Source organism: Temnothorax americanus, unplaced genomic scaffold (assembly GCF_048541705.1).
Source record: "Temnothorax americanus isolate GAGA-0224 unplaced genomic scaffold, ASM4854170v1 Scaffold20, whole genome shotgun sequence".
NCBI lineage: Eukaryota > Metazoa > Arthropoda > Insecta > Hymenoptera > Formicidae > Temnothorax > Temnothorax americanus.
Genome location: NW_027509339.1, coordinates 1019469 through 1039770, shown reverse-complemented (window position 1 = coordinate 1039770; position 20302 = coordinate 1019469). Strand labels below are relative to the sequence as shown.

Sequence of the window (20302 nt, the reverse complement as noted above, 5' to 3'; positions counted from 1 at the left end):
ATTATCGCGCTTCGCCGTAAATAAGGAGGAGGTACTCTCCCTCATCTCCGGAGAAACGATTTCGGAGCGCGCCGCTCTCTGTCTCCTTCTCTCTCGCGACTGTGAGGGAGGCGAGCAGACGATTCCGTCTCGCGCCCGCACGATATCGCACAGTTATTTCAAGCTGAGCGAACGTTGATCGCTGCATTTTCAAAAGTAGAAACGTTTTTATTTTGATGGAATTATTTCTGTACGCTATTTCTTTATACGTCTCGAGAGAAGCGACTCGCATTGATCATCAGCACGAAACCGTGAACTTGTTAAAACACGATGAGAACGCAATATGCGTCGTGTGCGCGTTAAATAAAGAAGCGAAAAGAGCGTGATGCGACATTATATATAGGGCACGCGGCGCCGCGGCGCGATTCTTTTGTAGTCGGTGCGAAAGTAAGTTAGTATACGGTTAGCGAATGCGAAATAAATGAATGTTCTCATGGGCGGCGAATGGCAAATGGCCGATCAATGGCAAGAGCCCAGCGCTCGTGGATGGAAGGACCGAGAAGCGATGATATCGCTGACGAGAGTCGCCGTATTGGCTGCCACCCAACGCAAGCAATTCGGTCGGTCGACGAACGATAAGCCCGCGACCCTTCTCTCTCTCTCTCTCTCTCTCTCTCTCTCTCTCTCTCTCTCTCTCTCTCTCTCTCTCTCTCTCTCTCTCTCTCTCTCTCTCTCGCTTTAAGCTCTCTCTTTCTCCTTCTCTGTTGTACAGTCGCGAACATACGCTCGAAGGACAGCCCCTTCGAGCTGGGTGGCCCGGTGGATTCATTCGAGATACAATACAAGGGAGATAAGGAGACGCAGCGTCGCGGTCGTAACGCTCGCACGTGGCTCGCCGCGCCACGTCGAATCGATGCATCTTGCGAACCACCCGACCACCGGGGTGATCAAACCTCCCCTTGCGTCCTTGACACAATATTTTGGCATGCAGGGATAATGGGATCTCCTCTGACGAGGTAGATTAATACCCGAAGTAGACAAATGATGATCGCTTAACGCGTATCTTATTACAGAAATCGAGAAAGGAGTCCTGTCGAGCCGTGTTCTTGCGCCATTCTAATTTTTAAGAACGTCCTATTATTGTATAGTATGAGAGAAAGCGAATGGAACTGTAATTCTTCTTTTATATAGCAGCTCTTAACTGCTGCTATTATACAAACTAATATTTGTTGGGATTCGTAGAAATTCGTGAAAGTGAAGTGTATTATAATGGAAGTAATGTATGGACTTTGACACTTCGAAAACATCTCATCATTGTTCGATCACCGCTGTGATTGATTTTTCTTTTTATTTTTCTTTCCAGGTAAAACGTAACAATACCGATTATTTTTTTTTTCAATTTCACCGATGGGTAACCTGAATCAAACGAGATTTCTCAGAGTCGTTCCTCGTCATTCCGCCATTTTCCATCTCGTTGGCGCGACATTTATATAAACTATTAAATTATATAATAAACGAAAAAAAATAAACAAAAAAATGCAGATTTAAAGTTGACAAATCGCTCTCGATATCGTTATGTTGAAGTATCCATGCGAGCCAAACGCGGAATTTCGCGCGTGTCTCACCCTTTTCAAAAAAATTAATCGACCGTGTAATAAAAATTTTGAAATTCTTGTTACATGAGAAAACGATATTGGAGATGCAACTAACATATGTTTAAAACGGCAATTGAGCAATTTTTACACAACCTTTCTTAAAAGTACAAGAGAATCTTCAAAAGAGTGCGCGAGAGAGGCTTTAATCTTTCTTTTGTATTTCGTTTCTCTATTTTCGCGAAAAGTATCTATTTACGACAAAAAGAATTTCTTTTGACCGAAGGTCATGATGTAGATCATTTTCATGAATGATTGATTTATAAGACAGATTTTTCAGAGGCAACCTTTGGTCGAAAAAAATTCTTTTTGTCGTAAATAGATACTTTTCGCGAAAATAGAGGAACGAAATACAAAAGAAAGATTAAAGCCTCTCTCACTTTTAAAGACATTATTCTCTTGTACTTTCAAGAAAGGTTGCGTAAAAATTGCTCAAGAAAAAGAATCGGTTAAAGAATAGAAAGTGTACAAGACCGCACTCTTGAAATTCTCAAAATGCGAGCGGGGTCAGCATGACGCGTTCAGTACGATAATTTATTTCACCGAGAATTTACGACATCCGATATTGGATAATGAATCAGGTCTCCCTTGATGGAATTAACTCACCTATAGCTCGGCCCTTTCTCCTTACAGCATGTGCCCGTACCCCCCTGTGTGACCTTTATTAGGAGGAAGGAAGGAAACGGTGTGCGCGCGAAGCTCGTCGGTTTGTTTTACGGGCGATCCCGAGTCAAAAAATAGACCCTCCGTAACGCCCGAGATCGCGATCGCACACTCTCCTTGAACGGAATGAACGGAGGGTCACGTAACAAAGCATTTGTCTATGTCGCCGAGCCTCCGGTCACTTCTCAAATGGCAGTTTTTACCCATTTAACGTCTACGGAGGTTACGCGAAGTCTGGCGACTCTCCGTTCACCCTCCCTACAATTCGCAGATTCGACGTCGCATGGCTGGATAAAACCTCGAAATACCCTCCTTAGACTCTCAGCACGTTTTTGCTAAAACCTCGATAGAGCCTCCGTACACTCTATTCCCGTAAGCCTCCGTGTACCCTCTGTAGAACCTATTCTCGAAGGTCACCGAGAACCCTTCTTATACCCTAACATTTTGTAGATATTAATTTCCTAGGTAGCAAGATGACGTTTAAAGACGTCGTCATTTGACATCACTCTGCTACCTGGGTATCCTCACCTCGTGGCTGCGATATAGATATAAAAGGCTCGAATAAGCGCGTACTAATAATAATGATTCATTGTTGTTGAAATTCAGTATTCGAGAAGTACTTATGCGTTCGTTTATTCACATTGGAAGCTATTGGGAAAATAAAATCTATAATACACGTTACGTGTATTATAAAGAATAAACGAACGCAGGCTATAAGTACTTCTCGAATACTAAATTTCAACAACAATGAATCATTATTAGTACGCGATTATTCGAGCCTTTTATATCTATATCGCAGCCTCGAGGTGAGGATACCCAGATAGCAGAGTAATGTCAAATGACGACGTCTTTAAACGTCACCTTGCTACCTGGGAAATTAATATCAAAATGTTAGGGTCTAAGAAGGATTCTCGGTGACCTCCGAGAATAGGTTCCATACATCGCAAATATATGACAAAAAAGGGAAATATAAATTAATGAGGCGTATAAATAAATATAAGATACATTCAATAATGTATTTGAACGAGAGAAAATATCATTAATATAACTATATTAATATAAGTAAAATTAATATTCTTTGAAAGTATAGCACTAATATTTTATATTTTTATAATACTTAAAAATTAATTTCTTGTTTTTCAAGCTATATGTTTAAATTGTAAATATATAACGCAATTGTAAGGGACACTAATTATAAGGGGTCTAAGTTATATATAAAAGGTAATTACATATACATCAGAAAGAATTACAAAAAAAATTTAATACATATGTTTTATGTCTGAATTAATAGTAAAGTAATTTTAAACGATATATTATTCGGATTGGATAACAATCCGTTCTGAACGTACTGTTGATACAAACTTCCATCGTGACACGTCTCGCAAATCGAGTTTTTTGTTGCGAGTAATGAAAGTAAACACGCTAGCAATCATTACCTTTATCACTGGGGCGAAATTATGAAGAATAATTCTCAATGCCGCGCAAGCTACAGTTATATACATCTCATATTTACTCTGAAAGAGATCGCTGATGAAACCCAATAAGAAATTGCACAGGTCCAAGTTCCACATCGCTGGTTTTAATGTAAAAATACCCAGAAGATCCACGATGACCGCCAGGTCGTTCATCGCGACTGCAGATTCCACCGCGGCCTTAAGATCTTTATTGTGCCAGAGTATTTTCTAAAAAAATGTTCCATAAAAAAGTTGTAGGATATAGAGAGACAAAATGGTAAAATCAATTTTTGAAAAAATCCATTTTTCAAAGTCACATAAAGTTGTCGCCATTTTTTTTAATGGAATCATATAATTTTTCTTACATAATATAATTTCTCCAGTTATTCTGCATATAAAAGTATTTAAATAAAGTTATCAAAAAATCAATAGTTTACGAGATATTTTATATTTTTTTATATTTATATTTATTGTCAAAATATGCCAGAATAAAGTATGAAATACCTCGTAAAGTAGATATTAACCCTAATCCCTCCAACGTTTTTTGCGGCACTTAATTTCTCCAACCATGCACTTTTGAGTCCCACGCGTTTTTTCAGTATGTTAATACTAGCTTTGAAAAATTCCCCAAAAATTATTATATCTTTATACCTTCGACTAAAAATTAATGTAAAGAAAATTTGGAAATCTTATTTATTTAAATATTTTTTTACAACAATTATGTTGGAAGGATTAGGGTTAATTTTGTAGTAATTTTTTCTTAACACTTTTATATGCAGAATAATTGGAGAAAGTATATCATGTAAGAAAAATCATACGATTTTATTTAAAAGAAATGGCAATAAATTTCATATGATCTTGAAAAATTGATTTTACCATTATTTGTCTTCCTCTAAACCCTACTTTTATCGTTGAAAATAAGCATTTTTTGTAACATGTATGTGCACAAAAGATACTCACAGTAAAGAGCTGTATAAAACTGGGCATCGATACCCGGGCGTCCATCCTTTTTGCTGCCTTTTGCACAAAATAAGGCTAAATTCTTTCCATATACCTCGATCAGTGCATGCCGCACGAGGAGAGGCCAGTGATTGACAAGCTCTGATGTTTGTTGGTCCAAAACTTTGGATTTATCCATAATATTCACTTTGATGCCCTCATAAAAATAAAAGTTCGTTCCAGGATATATTTCTACCTAAAAATACGCTCAAATTACATCATCTTATAATAACATATACAAAACAATAGCAAAAATCAATATTTATCAAACAATTTACCTTGTCTTTGCCGGGAGATTTATAGAAATCGGAAATCTGCAACAAAAAAATGTTGGCAAACAATTGTATTATATTTTTACATAATTTCAAAGTTTCTATCTTACTGTAACAAAATTATTAATCGACTCAACTGGCCATGATGTATAAATCTTCCAACTCAGTAACTGCGCGCCGAATGGGTTTTTCGAACTTTAAAACACAGTTTTATTTCTCGTTAGATAGTAAAATCATTAAATTCAAAATCAAATTATTAGAAAGAAATTATTGCAAAAAATATCACCTCAGCCAGAATTCGAACCTGGAACCCCCAACAATTTGTGCGGGTGTCCTAACCAATTATGATAATGTGATTTCGATTTTAATGATTTCACTATCTAACAAGGAATAAAACTGTGTTTTAAAGTTTGGAAAACCCATTCGATCTGTACAATGTTGTAGCGTATAATATTTTGCTGTCACTATTGTATCCGAGGGACACTCAATTCTTAATATAACTTTCACTTACCTTAGCTTGCGATGTCCTTTCTTAGGACATATATAGCGAGTCTGCGTGAAAATGCCCGGCCAGCTACAATAAAACTGACCCGAGCCAAAAGTTCGTCATGCAGCTGAACCAATTTATTCTGAGAAAATTCCTGTTTCTCTTACGTGACGGCGTGCGACTGTGTCGTGCGATAGAGCTCATCACCGGCGCCCGAGGATCGAATATTCCGGTATCACTGGAGGTCTTGGCAAGGGCACGTATAGCAACAGCAACACACCGCTGGGCTGGCTGGGGCTATATGGTGCCGCGCGCGGCGGTTATCATTTGTCAAAACGCACTTTTCCGCGCCACGCGCGGCACGGGCGCAGAGCGGCTCAACGGCGTAAAGTGTAAACAATTACCGCGTCTTTCTTTCTTATCATAACCGTCCGCGTGCTTCGTCGGTATAAGTGGCATTTATATAATCACATTCTTTTGATTGACTTATCTATTGACACATGATTGTATATTGACACATAATGTAAAATATGATATAAAATACAATTATAAAACATAAAAACGAGTTGCCTGCCGTGTTACTATGATTTAAATAATACATAAAAGGTCTATATATTCAGTGATCTTATACAACATTATATTTTGTTGAAATTTTGAAAATTTTATCTTAAATGTTCAAACTTGTCATTGCAACGTAATCTTTTTTATAGCGGAATCTGACCTGTTTTTGGCACGGAGACACGCCATTTATCATATATTATTGCAGATGATGAATAAATTTCTCTCTTAATATTTTGGGGAACGTTTTACTTTTATGGGTCGGCAACATATAGACAATTATAGGTTCTACAGAGGATACACGGAGGCTTACGGGAATAGAGTGTACGGAGGCTCTATCGAAGTTTTAGAAAAAAGTATTTCGAAGGTTCTACAGAGGGTACACGGAGGCTCACGGGAATAGATGCCTACGTCGAATTGTAGGGAGGGTGAACGGAGAGCACACATGAAACGCGTACGGAGAGTCTGCGAAGTGAGCGCGGAACATTAGGACGCGTACGGAGAGTCTGCGGAGTGAGCGCGGAACATTAGGACGCCTACGAAGGGTACGTGAAGTCATCGCACAAGCCATGAATTGTAACGAGATTAAATGGAGGTTCGATCATAGTTAGAGGAAGTTTGAGGAGGTTCCCAGGAGTGATCTTTTCATGACAAAATCTGAAAGTAGAGTCCAAATAGGTTATAAGCAGGGTGCACAGTACGGCGGCATATGCTCTTTCAAAGGATTTCGAGTAAACGCAGGGTATTCGGAGGGTTAAATTTTGACTCGGGATGTGTTACATCTTTATGGGATGAGTCCGTATAGTCGCGGCTTTATTCCACGGCTTCCAGTCTTCATTCGCGGATAATTTCCTGGCGCGCGAAAATCCCGATACAAATTAATCCCTCGGTTAATCGTGGAAATTTTTTTCTCCATTCTCAAGGCCTTCCATATCGATTCTCACTCAATACGCGTCGCATTTTAATTCGAATCTTTTAAACACTTTGCCATAATGTTTTCGCGTGTCTGCGAGAAAAAATAAGACATTCGGAATTTGAGATAGGTACACAGAAAAAAGAAGTGTCAAATCAAAACTTATACATTACTCGTATATACGCAACAATCTATATAAAGTTCTTATAAGAATTTCAACTTGCTTTTGTCAAACTATACAATAAATGACTTTATTCAAGCAAGTTTTTTTCGTTTAACGCAATACACATATAGAGAAAGATGCTTATAACACATACGTGATACATACATATGCATATATAAATCTAAGGAAAAGCATCTTTCAGATTTGCTTCACTAATCAAGTATGAGACGAATCGTTGTTCATGGATGTGTATATTTCAGATTACAGATTCTTGCGTATATATGAGTATATAAGTCTTGATTTGACACTTCTTTTTTTCTGTATAAAACTCTTAACAACCCCAACAGAAGCTTAGAGAGCAAAAAATCATGAGTGTTTAAAGCGCACGTTAGTTACACGTTACTGACATAAACGCAAAAATCTATTTTGGGTACCGGATAAAATTTATCGGTGCAAACTTTATAGCTTCAAGATGTTACATTCGGACGGATCCCTTCTGTTGCCATTATGCGCTCGGTGAAAATATTTTTAAGCGCTTACGCTTTAAGAGCTTGTTATACACATGCTGTTTTAAAGACCTATTATAATCTCCTAGAACCGCATGGTTCGCATTTCGGGTCTTCGATTTCACCCATCGGTGACGAAAACGATTAGAGGATCTCACCACGCAACGATGTTGTGCCCTCGTTTCCGCAAGAGCACGAGGACGCGGGACCTGCAGAATCGTTTGGGCAGAATCAATTTTCACGCGATCGAAGCTTTCGAACTTTTAATCGGCCGTTTGATCTCCGACCGGGCAATATTTCCCTCATAAACGGCAAGCATGGCGAATCCGGGTAGGGCCCGCAATAAAGCGAGGGCCAATAAATAACGCGGTGGCGGCTGTAACGGGGTATAGCAGGACAGGACAGGGGAACCGTGGCCAATCGCCGTCGCTCGATCCGTATACCCCTCAATAGATCGCGTATCGAGAGCGGACGGTACGTACGTCGATCGGCATTGTTGATCCGGCCGAACGATTATCGCGGACGCGCCTAACAACTGTGGGAAATTAATTCAAGGATTGCCGATGGTGAACCGATCCGTTGCGTTCGTGATCGTTTGAGAATCACCGAGAAATAACCGAGCAAGCAAGTAAATGCTATAGTATATCTATATAGACTTCACAGAATTTCCGGTGTCCGAGTGACTTATACAGTCCTTTTTTCTTCTCTCATTTCTTTTGAATCATAAGCTTATCTGTGCAGTGCGAAGATTTCGTTGGATGTGAAAGCTCCCCATCACTTGACGTACTGGGACGCCACTACCACATGCGTGACATATCGGTGTAGCTCGAAGGTTCGGCTTCTGTGCTACACGCACCGATATATCGCACGCATGCATGTGTAATGGCTCTCACGTCTTACGACATCGCAGTACTGCCTGTGTATAAAGAAGATCTCTTGATTTTCTAATTGCAAAACAAGAAGAAATAAAAGAACTCCAAGAGCTCGCAAAAAACTTTAGTGAATAATCAGGTTATACTTAGAATTTTTCTAGGTATCAATAAGAAGATTACCGGTAAAATTAACAAAGAACGTTAGAGTCCAATTGTGCTGGATTGATTAGTTAAAAAGAAAAGAAATGAACTGTTTTATATTGTAGCACCAGACCATTAATGGAGCAATAGTAATACTTTTTTTTAGTGACCGTTATTGAAAATATTGCATCAACAACATCTTCTCTTTGAAAAGATGAGGAGATGTTTCTCAGATTTATTTCACGCGCTCCACCATCTTCCATTTTTTTGCTTCTTCAGCGCGACGGTACCTGCCTTATTATCTTTTCTGAAGAAGGTGCAGAAATTTCGCATTAGACACGCATGATACTTTTTCAATAACCGTGTCTGAATCGGTAGTTTCACCAATGTTGGATTTCAATGATCGTTCGCTCGATCCGAACAGCTCTAAGATTTTAAGTTATAGTTGTAGTTATAATCGATATTAACATTAATCGCAGTTATTAAGACAAACAGTTTATGTGTGAGTTATATTAATATCGGTTATAAATCTAAAAATATCTATTATTAATATTAATTACCAGGGTATATGAACTCCCGTATTCTTTTGCGTCGCGACAATCTGAATTCTATCGTCTATCGTAATAGAGCCACGAGGAATGTGCAATAACCTTATTAATTGGGCAGACAATATTCCAAATAGATCGTTAAGAGTGCGCCCCGTTGTACGAACGAGACTCAATCACTCAATGGTTTCGCAGATAAGATAACGCGACATATACTGTGCCAACCTTGATCAGTAGATTGTCCTTGGGAAGGTCGGAATTGAGACAGGGTGAAAATCCATCTCGTCGTCGAGAATAGAGCCTATTACAGTCTTTAAAAGATCTTTAGAAATTTTTCCGAGACGCGATATAAAAAGTTTCGATCAAAGACAGATTCAATCGTCATTTCGTTAATTTCGATCCTTTCTCGAGCATCATGTTTACCCATCGTTTAATAATCCATTTAATAATTTTTATCACTCATTATATGCCGGATAATATGCAGCGTACAATTAATAATTAATTTAAGGGTCTGATTGTTGTTTGGAAAAGATCAACTGTAAAGAGTTCTCGGAAAATTCCGCTTTAGAGAACGATGATTTCGGTTTCTAAAACGAACGCAAACCGTGAGACGTCCGAAAGGGTTACCATTTATCACATACAAAACCAATATTTTTTTCTACTTATTGTCATCAGTAAAATCTATTTTTTTTGTCTGTCTGTTCAAAATTGTCTGGGATCTGTCGTTAAATACGGTATAAATATCCGGGTGAAAGCGTTCTAGTAATTGTGCGGTTGTCAAGTTAGGTCTTGGAAGTCCTGAAAGAACGTAAGATTTCAATGCGTATTTCCTGCTAATAACTACCTAACTGCCCTCGGTTTACAATGATTTTATGATCGGAATTTGACTAGACATAATGTAAGTCGCTAACGTATTTTTTCATACGAAGCCCTAAATCTGCCTCAGTAGGGCTTTTTGTTCGTCGGCAACTTATTTTACCCTTTCTCGCTTATACGATGACATAACGTCTACGTTTTTACCCTTTATGATGGTAAATCATAACGATTTTCTTTCCCTTTCGCCCCCCTTTTTTTACCATGTTGTCGAGTTGGAACTTTACGATGTTTCGCGTCCTAACTCTCCCTGCTTATAACTACGGGAGTTATATAATCACGATGTCTACAAAACTCTGAAAATACTCACGTCTATATTATTGACGTGACCCCATCGAATTATCTATTTAATATATTTATTGCTCGCAGGTTTTTTCCTTAAACAAATTTAATTTTTTACGATTTGATTAACGATTTCATTTTCGTATGAGATTTTTAACAATAACTTTGCTAGAAATAATGAATACTAATGAATGTTTCTAAAAACCGTGAATATTAACTTAACGTGGAAAAGTCAAAATAACATAGTGACAATATGTTATACACATTAACCCAAGTATATGTTAAAAATTTAACACAAAAATTTCTACACGGATAAAAATTCACTCAAATACAAAATGTTTTTTACAGTGAACATTTAGAGGATGTAAATTTTCGTCAAAATCATATGCATCGAACGAACTTTTTGTGCTCGTTAACAGGATCGGCCGTGCGGCGAGGCGAAATTCTAGAATTTTGTTTTTTGCTCACACGTTTCGTTTCACAATTTTTCCTCGACAGTATTCTTCCTCTTCGAGGCATAAGAATTCTTTCTGATACAACGGAAATTGAACACCGTGAATCGTGTATTAGGATCCTACATCGTTCCAATCTGTTAACCGACTTTCGAATTTGAACGTCTTTTAAGATGCAAATGTCCAACAGTCGCATTGGGCATTCACGCGTGTGTGTCGGAACGTGGGAGAGAATCGACGACCGTTTGCATTTGTCTCATCGCACCTTGATGGGTCGTTAAGCCGACGGCGTTCATACGAAATTATCTCGTTTCATCGAGGCCATCGACGGGAAACCGGTAAACGAGCCGGAGTCCCCCTCTCCCCCTCTCAGGGCTGAATCACTCGTAGAGTTAATTGTCCTCACCGCACCCCATCCCCATCCCCGTTTGTGTGCACCCTCGCTTGTATTTATGTACATATTGTACATGTATATTTAGGGCCTTAAATATTTGGTAAAGATATAATATTGCTTTTGTGCAAGAACCATACATACTGCACAGTTTTTACACGAAAGTGATATTATCTTTACAAATGTAGGTATTTAAAACTTTTAGCATTTTCGATATTTATGCTCCATCTTCAAAAATTTAATTTTTTCAGGGATATTTAAAATTAGAAAAAAGCGACTTTTTGTTTAGTTATATATTCTATTCGCTTTAAATTTATGGCAATAAAACAAAGATGAAAAAAAAATGAAAAAAGGAGAATAGTGCATATAGTTTGTTTTCTCTTTGTCAGGAATATTAGGCTGAGAAAAACTAAATTATATTGTACATGGTTATGTGTCAGTATCTGAAATGCGTTCGTTTCTTAGAAAACTGGTAAATCGAAAGTGGGCAACAAAAAAAGGATTTATTTAAAAGAGACAAGGAGACGCTTTCTTCAGCTTTCTTCTCACATATACATATACGCATACACGCGCGGCTGGAAAATTCACCGACGAGAGCCGGCGCGAACCGTTCCCATTACGCGAAATAAATGCGAGTTAATTAAAGGGAGGAAACAATTACTCGCGAATAAATCGCCGCCGTTAATCCGTTATAGCGCGGACAAGTTAAACTTCTCCTCTCGCCGCCAATTCTCCGGCGCGCGCACGCTCACGGCGGCTTTACGAGAAATAGGGATTTGCGAGACCGACGTCGACGTCCGGGCGCGTTCGCATAATTGGCTTTGAACGTCGGCACCTGCGTCCCAAAGTCGAAGTTGAACGGAGGTGGGGCGAAAGACGGATCATTCGATTCGCTGAGATTGCTTTAAAACGCTATCCTCTTTCCAGGCATACTTAGCACTCTGTTTCAAGTGGATTAAGGGGCTAAAACTTTGAAAATTCGCACAAAAACAATTGATATGTAATTTTAAACAAAAATTGCATTTGCAATTTGCATTTCCTTCTAATTTCAAAAAAATTCTGAAAAGAGGTCGACTCGTTACAGAGTTATCGGCCTTAATCTTTAATCTTTAATAGTTATCCATATAATAAAACAATAAAAAAAGAATTTTTCAATTTAAATAATGATAAAAGTATTTTGATAGAAGATTTTTTAACGAATAAATCTGTTTTTAAACATATATATTATATATGCGTTACAAAAAATTTTGACGTTCTCCATATTTACGTAATTCCGAAAAGTTTCTCTAATGAGAAATTAAACTTTTCGGAAAAAAATAAAAATGTTAACCTTAATTCATATTATTTCAACGATTGAACTAATTGTAAGTTTAATTCATCGAAATTATTAACACATTACACTGTTAAATATTAAAGAATACAATTTTAATCAATACCTTGAGTTAAATAATATTTTATTATTTTTAACTGTCACGTGTGTCAAAATTTATTATTTAAACATAAAACAATATTATTTTAATCCAATAGTTTAGTTAAATTAACGTTTAGTTAAATATATTTTCAGTAGGAGCAGTGGCGACTTGTATTATAGCAATGATTAAAAATTACTCAAATTGAGCATAATCTAACACTAGAAATTTAACAGTGTAAGATTGCATTTATACTGTTGCATCTCTGTGAAATGTGCTGTCCTCATGACTCTGTATGAATATAGAAAGATGCAACAGACAAGCACAAGGCAATACAGGGCATAGTCAGACATTGGACAACAAAAATTTCTATACTTATAAAATACTAAATCACTGTGATTGGTCAGATACACATTGCAATAGAGAACAGAAGTCCAACACGTTTCTATTGTGGAAATTTTGTTCCTTTTGTGCGATTTTATATTTTATTGCGTTAATGCATAGCTTCTGGTAAATTAAATGTGGTTATTTCTGTTTGCCTGTCTTATTTAGTGAACCTATTTTGTAATAAAATAGCTTTTTACGACTTGCCTTTTTCTATTATGCTCACGGCTACGACAAACGAGTAAGCGTTTAAACGTTTCGTTCTTTGCCATCAGCCTATATCCGTAGCGGCCGTACGTGCAGCGACAAAGTGCCGCGAATTTCACGCTGCTCTGTGCTCTCGCACAGGGAGCATATGTGAACGTTGCCCCCCGCCACGATGTCGTCACCCGCGGATCACGGGTCCAGCCGGATTGGAATTTGATGATCCTACGTCCCCGTGGGGCCCCGCTACATAAATATTTGCGCGGTAAATCCCGCCGCCGATCCGCACTTGCCTTCTCTCGCCGCCCCTAGTTCTAACCACCCTCCCTTTCCTCACCCTTTCGTTTTATTACGCGGAGTCGTACACGAATCTCTCGGCCACTCGGCACAACTTTATGATCTGCGTTTCAACAGTGTCGGCCTCCCCGATTTCCCGACGATGATTTCCCTCCCTTTCCCCCGTTCATTCGTATACGGACGAGGGCGAGTTTCCACCCCTTCAGCCGCGTATTGTCCGACTTGGAATCAACTTTCTCTTACCAAAAGATCTACCTGAAGTACGACAGTATTGAATTTAGACATTTTTACATACAATTTTCCTTCACAAAATAAAATTTTAGCGAAATATTATCCATTTTGAAGGAATAGAGCAGTCGTGTAATTAATTTGCTTGAGATGTAATCCGCGTAAATTGATTTGCACAGCCGCGTGATGACTCCTATCTGCGAGTTACTCGGCGCTAAATCTAATACGATTAAACTAAAGATCGGAGAAGGGACTGCCGAAACGTCTGTCCGGCAGCTAAACTGACTATCATATCGCTTTAATGACGCGAGGATTTTCAACTCCCCTCGTCGATTCGCACTCTCTTATTTACTGAATGACAGCAGGTGGAGATTACCCTTTTTCTTTCAGTGATTCAATCCCGTGGGGGGACACCGCGCCCCGCAAAATAATAAGCACCGTTGCGTCGCGTATACGATGTTACGATGACAATCGCGATGATCCCTGCGAGCAGCTACCAAGTGCCTATAATTTATCGTTCTAGGGGGGCAAATTTGTCACTTTGAAAGTAGCGTTTCACAGACCACTCCTCGTGTCTCTCCGAACACGTGCTCAATAATTAGACATCAGTGCGACTCGTAAGAAAAATATCCAACAACGTAAAAATCCGCAAAAGAATATTTCAGAGATATCTTATTGTTAGTATATTCCAAACCTTTCGCAGAATTATCTTTCCAGGATTCATCCTCTTTCCAGTTGCACGATCGTTGTGGGGAGAAACATCGTCGTGTATTATTCACCTAGTTTACTGGAAAGGGGATGATTCCTCGTGAAAAGATAGGCGGTCTGGAAATAAATCAAGATATTTAAATTTATTTTAAGCTAAGATATATCTTCTTTTATTATAATTTAAATTAATGTATTTAACAAGTTAGACATCTAATCTCCAATTAAGATGTCTCTTAATTTATTTAATAAAAAGATCTTTTTCAATTATATATTTTTTCATCGTGTAAATTAATTTATCTAATAGATGAGACGTATAATCTCAAATTAAGATTCTTCCTTAATCCATTAAATAGAAGATTAAAAATATAGGTATTTTTTTAATAATTATTGCTGTCAGCGGAACATATAAATTACTCACCTTCCGCCGAGCGCAAAAAAGATCAGAGCATATGTCAGTCGAGGCTGCAAATCCTCTATCATAATCCGATAGTAAGCGACATCGGGGACCGTCGATGAGACGATGTACCCGTCCCACGTAATGCAGAGTCCGTCGTCGAATGATTAATCGGTTCGTTTGCTGTAAGCCTCTCGCGCGCGTCGCCTACTTAATCCCTCCGACGCCGCGACGCCTCGTTCTCTCCCTTTTTTTCGCGGTCCCGAAAGGATACTGCTTTTCGAAAAAAAAAAAGGGAAAGAAAGAAAAATGTAAAAACCGTTCTCCCGTCGTCGCGCAATTCGCGCGTCCGCCGAAAGCAGACGTATAACGATGCTTTATGAATTCCGCGGCAAATTTATCGCGAGGTGCAACCCCCGCATTCGTCGCGTATCTCCCGTTTTAATCAACGCGGATTGTCTTCGCTACGACCGCGCGAACGGCGCCCGGACGGGGCGAGAATTCTGAATTCTTGAATGACTAATGTCCATTTCTACCAATGTGGATGAACTTTAATCTCGGTTTAACTTACTCTTTTCATCTTTTCCTAATTCTTAAAACTAGGAAAAAAGATACAAAGTAATTTGAATTAGTAGAAATGTACATAAATATTCGATCGCACCGCAGATCGCCGATTCTTATAAATCGCGGCGCTATTGCTCCTACTTAATATATCGTTAATTTAATTAAAACATTGAAGTTAAAATAATACTATTTTGTGATAATACTATTTTAAAATAAAAAATTTCGGCACACATGATAGCTAAAAATAACAAGATGTTATTTAACTCAAGATATCGGTTTATACCATAATTATAATAAAATAAATTTCATTCTACAATGATTAACACTGTAAGGAAAAATATAATGAATCTATCATACTAGCTAGTGGGAATAGAAGAGATTGACTCTTTTTCGTATATCCGATTCGTATTTTTCGAGTCAGAGAATTGCGGGATTCCCTATTCTGCTTTAAAATCGACACGAGACGTGCGGATGACCGGATAAATTATGTTGGAAGCGGAACTCGCGAATTCTTTCTTATTCCGGCTTAATCCGGGGAAACGACCGTAGTAAAACGGATCAAAGGGGGATCATACACGGAAACTCGGCGAGCATTCCCTGTCCCCCCGCCCCCCCCCCCCGATTCACTCACCGAACGCTCGTTTCGACTCGTTTCGCCACCTTGCCGCTACCTTCGACCGACTAACCTTTGACCCTCGCAGTCAAGATTACAAGGGGAAACGAGAGAGGGAGGAAGAGATAAAGGAAAGGGAGGAAGGGAGGGAAGGAGAAAGAGAAACAAAGGGAGAGAGAACGAGAGGGAGAGGGAGAGTTTTGCGTGGCGAAACGATTGCTTTTCCGCTCGCCGGATTTTTATCGAGTTATCGAAACTCCATCGACACACCGAGACAAATTTCATTTCGCGCCGGCAACCTCGTTGGCGCATCCGTAGAATCGAGCTAGCCGTTAATATTTAGATCCCTGAGTGGGATTTTTGCTCCACGTCTACGATGTGCAGGACATGCGCACGTCTTATGCTTTTTCGACGACATGGCTAGAAAACGATGCCGACGGCGATGACGATCATCAGGCCCGTTTGTTTCAGAGCTTCAGTTTTTCTTTTCGCATTTCTGCTCGCAAAGAAATCTGCACGAAACGAAAAGAAAAATGTTTGCCTTTATACACCGATCTCAAGCGATTTGAAACTCTTACGACTCTTCGATTTGAAACGGCAAATTGGCATCCGATCGAAGAAGAAACGGACAACGGATAAATAGGGGCCGGCACTTGTATAACATAGAACAAATACATATTCACATTATTTTTGTATAGAATCTTATGCCTAATAATTTTTTGTGAATTTTATTAATTTCTTTGCGCGCTTGAATCACGTCTATTAAGCTGACACAGCCAATTCAGCACAATCGATTAAAATTTGTACAGAAATTTAGTGCTCTTTTGTCGCTAATTTGTTGCTCAATTCCCAATTTTGTTTCCAGGCGTTTCGGAGAAAATATAGTGGCTGTGCTAACTTATGTTTAAAGTTAGCACAGCCATTCAAAAAATTGTGTTAAATAAAAAAAAAAAATTTTAATCGATTGTGTTGAATTGGCTGTGTCGGCTTAATAGACGTGCTTGAATTACGCGCCGACACCAATGTAATCTTGAAACAAAGGAAAGAAAATATTATTGATTTATCAAAATATCGACGCTCACCGCGGCTTTATTAAAGCATGAAATTTAAACCAATGCTTTGTGTTAAATAACATCTCGTTATTTTTAACTACCATGTGTATATCGAAATTTATTATTTTAACACAAAACAGTATGATTTTAACTCCATATAGGCTGCGTTCGGATACGTCACCCGAGTGCACACGAGTATACTCCCTTCTCTTTCTATCTCGGCGAGTTAGAAGGAGAAGAGACCTGTTACCTTCCGACGTTTCCAAACGCAGCCGTGCTCCATTGCTTTAGTTAAAATGACATACTAGGCCTGTTGGTTTTAGCTAAACTTCTTGCACGGTTCATCTTTCCTCTTTTTCTTTTCACGTTAGAGAGAAAAAAAGAAAAGATGAATTGTACAAGAAGGCCTATTGAAATAGTCAAAAATGACTCATATTGAGGATAATTTAACATTACGAATTTACAACACAGTATATATTTCTTTTTAATGGCTTAAAAGTCGTCATTAATCACAATTGTGACTTACCGTTCTACTCGGGTGCGGCTACCCGACCAGACCCATGATGCGCTTCATTATTTAGAAAGTATACGGTGGAGCTTTTTCTCCAATAATTTTTTTCTTTCGTTCTTTTGACCAATATTGTACACCGAGGCACATCACAAGCTTGTAGGAACGCCTTAGGAAGGCCTTCTATAATATTATAGCCACGCCATTTTAAAGACGACATTCTCCTCGCTTTACGACCCCGCGGCGGAGAAGCTGGGACGTCCTTCTTTCCTGTCTCCTCCTACTTTCCCTCCACGAGGGTAGTTCTAGTTTATTTCTCCTATACGGGAGTACAAAATTCCGTGAATTTTCTACACGTCGTATGCCTCTCGAACTCGAACAGAATAATATAGTACAGTTTTATATATAAAAAAGTTAATAATGACGCTCGAGTTTGGGATCGATTTTTCGTCTTATATATATAGGTTATGCTCGATATTAAATATCATATAAAATTGTATTACATTAAAATTGTGAAAGTATTCGGTTTCTCTATACGTTGCTATTTTACGTAATGATAAAACCAAGTAGAATATATATTGCCCAAAGCTAAGGAGTAAAGTATTCGGTTTCTCTATAACGTGACATTTTACGTAAAAAAAAAACGAAGTAGAATATATTACCTAAAACTAAGGAGTCGGAATGTCCAAATCGAATTGCAATTCACAATTTCTTTTTATGATTGTTATACGAATTATACCATATTATACGAAGTAAAAAGACGCGACATATTTACACTAGTCCTGAAGAAAACGCAACCTGTTCGTGCCTACTTCAATGGGTATAGCGACATCTTCGGTTAAATTCGTAATAACAGGGCGACTTTACCTTAAAAATTATCGACCCTGAGTAAATTTGTGTGATTATCGACGGAGTCTTTAATATATACCGGTATAAATTGGCATTATCAAAGATTATTGACATTACCGACTATTGACATAAAATTTTCGACACAAATATTTGAACGATTGGCTTATTATGTAAGTATGATTAAAATAAAAATTTACGGTAAATGTTTAGTATAACGCTCTCTCCTCCGATTTTCTTAAAACTTTGTAAAATTGTTTATTTCTGTGTGTAAAAAACATTCTGAGAAGGAAAATGCATGGACATTTTGTCATTCCAGAACTTTAATTAATTTTTTAATCTTTCAGGTTATTTAATATATTTTCAAGTTATTTAATTAATGTATGAGATATTACGCAAGAAATTTTTATATAACTTATTTATTTGATAAAATTTTATATGAAAAGGGGATTCGTATACTCATTGAAACAAATTAGGTACCATGATATTGTGATGAACGTAACTAAAAATGTGCGGGCACTTAATAAATTCGAGACGAATCGATTGGATACCCTGATATCAGTAAGATTTTGACAATTCTAATTATCTAAATGTTACATTTAATATTTAGATAATCCTACTTAATTTCTTGATTACAATTAAATATCACAGAAAAATTAAAAATGACAAAATTAATTGAAATCTCACTGTTATCGGTTCGATTCATCTCGAACAGTCGGTACCCGAGATCTTTCGTACTCGCACATATGATAAACTACGACAAAAACTATACGTATGTATTTTATTTCTAAATATAATTATTTGTAATCACTCTTTGATAGGAATTGTTCTATCCATATTTTTTGTGTAATAAAAAATGTATTTATTTTTTAATAAAGGAAGAATATATTTTAGCACGCGAATTTTAATCTTGTAAGGAGTTATGATAAATACCAATTAAATTATTACGAAAACATTCGGGGATTGCATAATACTTGCATTATGCAAATATATTTGGAAGGAGGTGATAATCGTTAACTCGCTGCCGAAATGACCGCGCTGTCGGGAGCAGTCGGGAAGATCCGAGATTCGTTTCCTCCTGCAACGGTCCTTTGGTGTTCAACGGATCACTTAACTTTCCTTCGTAGATTGATCCCATCTGAACACGACAGAAACAGAGTACAGCTCGCTTTCCATTATGCGAATTATTGTTCTTCCCTGATGTGTCGGATACTACCCGGTGTGCCAGTGCCACTCGGCGGAAAAATCTGGTCAAATCATTGAGCCAGTTATCCTCTATATACTGAACGCGGCGATAACGCGATTTTTTCTCGTGGTTTTTTTTAAATTAGTTCCCGTTGAAAGTAAAAAACAGGAATTAGAATTTATAAATGCAATTAATTACATTACGTTCAATTTACTCGGAATCGTTTCATTCGTCGATGTGTATTTTTGAGATTGATCATATTGCCTTATTAGAACGAAATTTTCTCTATTTTTTCGCGTATTAGTCAATAGTTTTTGTTAGTCTCGCAAAATATAGTATAGCATCGCATGCCAATAATTAACAGTCTCCTTTGGGAAATATTAGTAATAAATTTATTAACAATCTTCTTGATCGTATATATATATATATATATATATATAGAGAGAGAGAGAGAGAGAGAGTTGCCCATAAAAATTAAATAAATTAAAATAAACTTTGAAATTGTTATTCAATAATTAATAATAAGAAATGTCATATAATCATGCTTTACGTTATGAAAATTTCGTATTATTGTACGCATACCGAATGTTGCATATGTAATTACACGTCGAAAAGAGAGAAATATTGTATATAATTTTATTGCATATTATATTTTTAATTTTCTAATGTAACTTTTATAATGTTGTATGTGTATATGGTAAAGTAAA

At 37.7% G+C, this 20302-nt stretch overlaps 1 long non-coding RNA gene across 1 annotated transcript; it reads right to left on the bottom strand.

The window, feature by feature from the left end:
- Window positions 1–2352: 2352 nt before the first annotated feature.
- Window positions 2353–6682, bottom strand: LOC143897478 (uncharacterized). The gene is made up of 4 exons (XR_013256932.1): window positions 5531–6682; window positions 5026–5061; window positions 4709–4943; window positions 2353–3976 (listed from the first exon to the last, which is right to left on the bottom strand). It is a non-coding gene; the product is annotated as an uncharacterized LOC143897478 (long non-coding RNA).
- Window positions 6683–20302: the final 13620 nt, after the last annotated feature.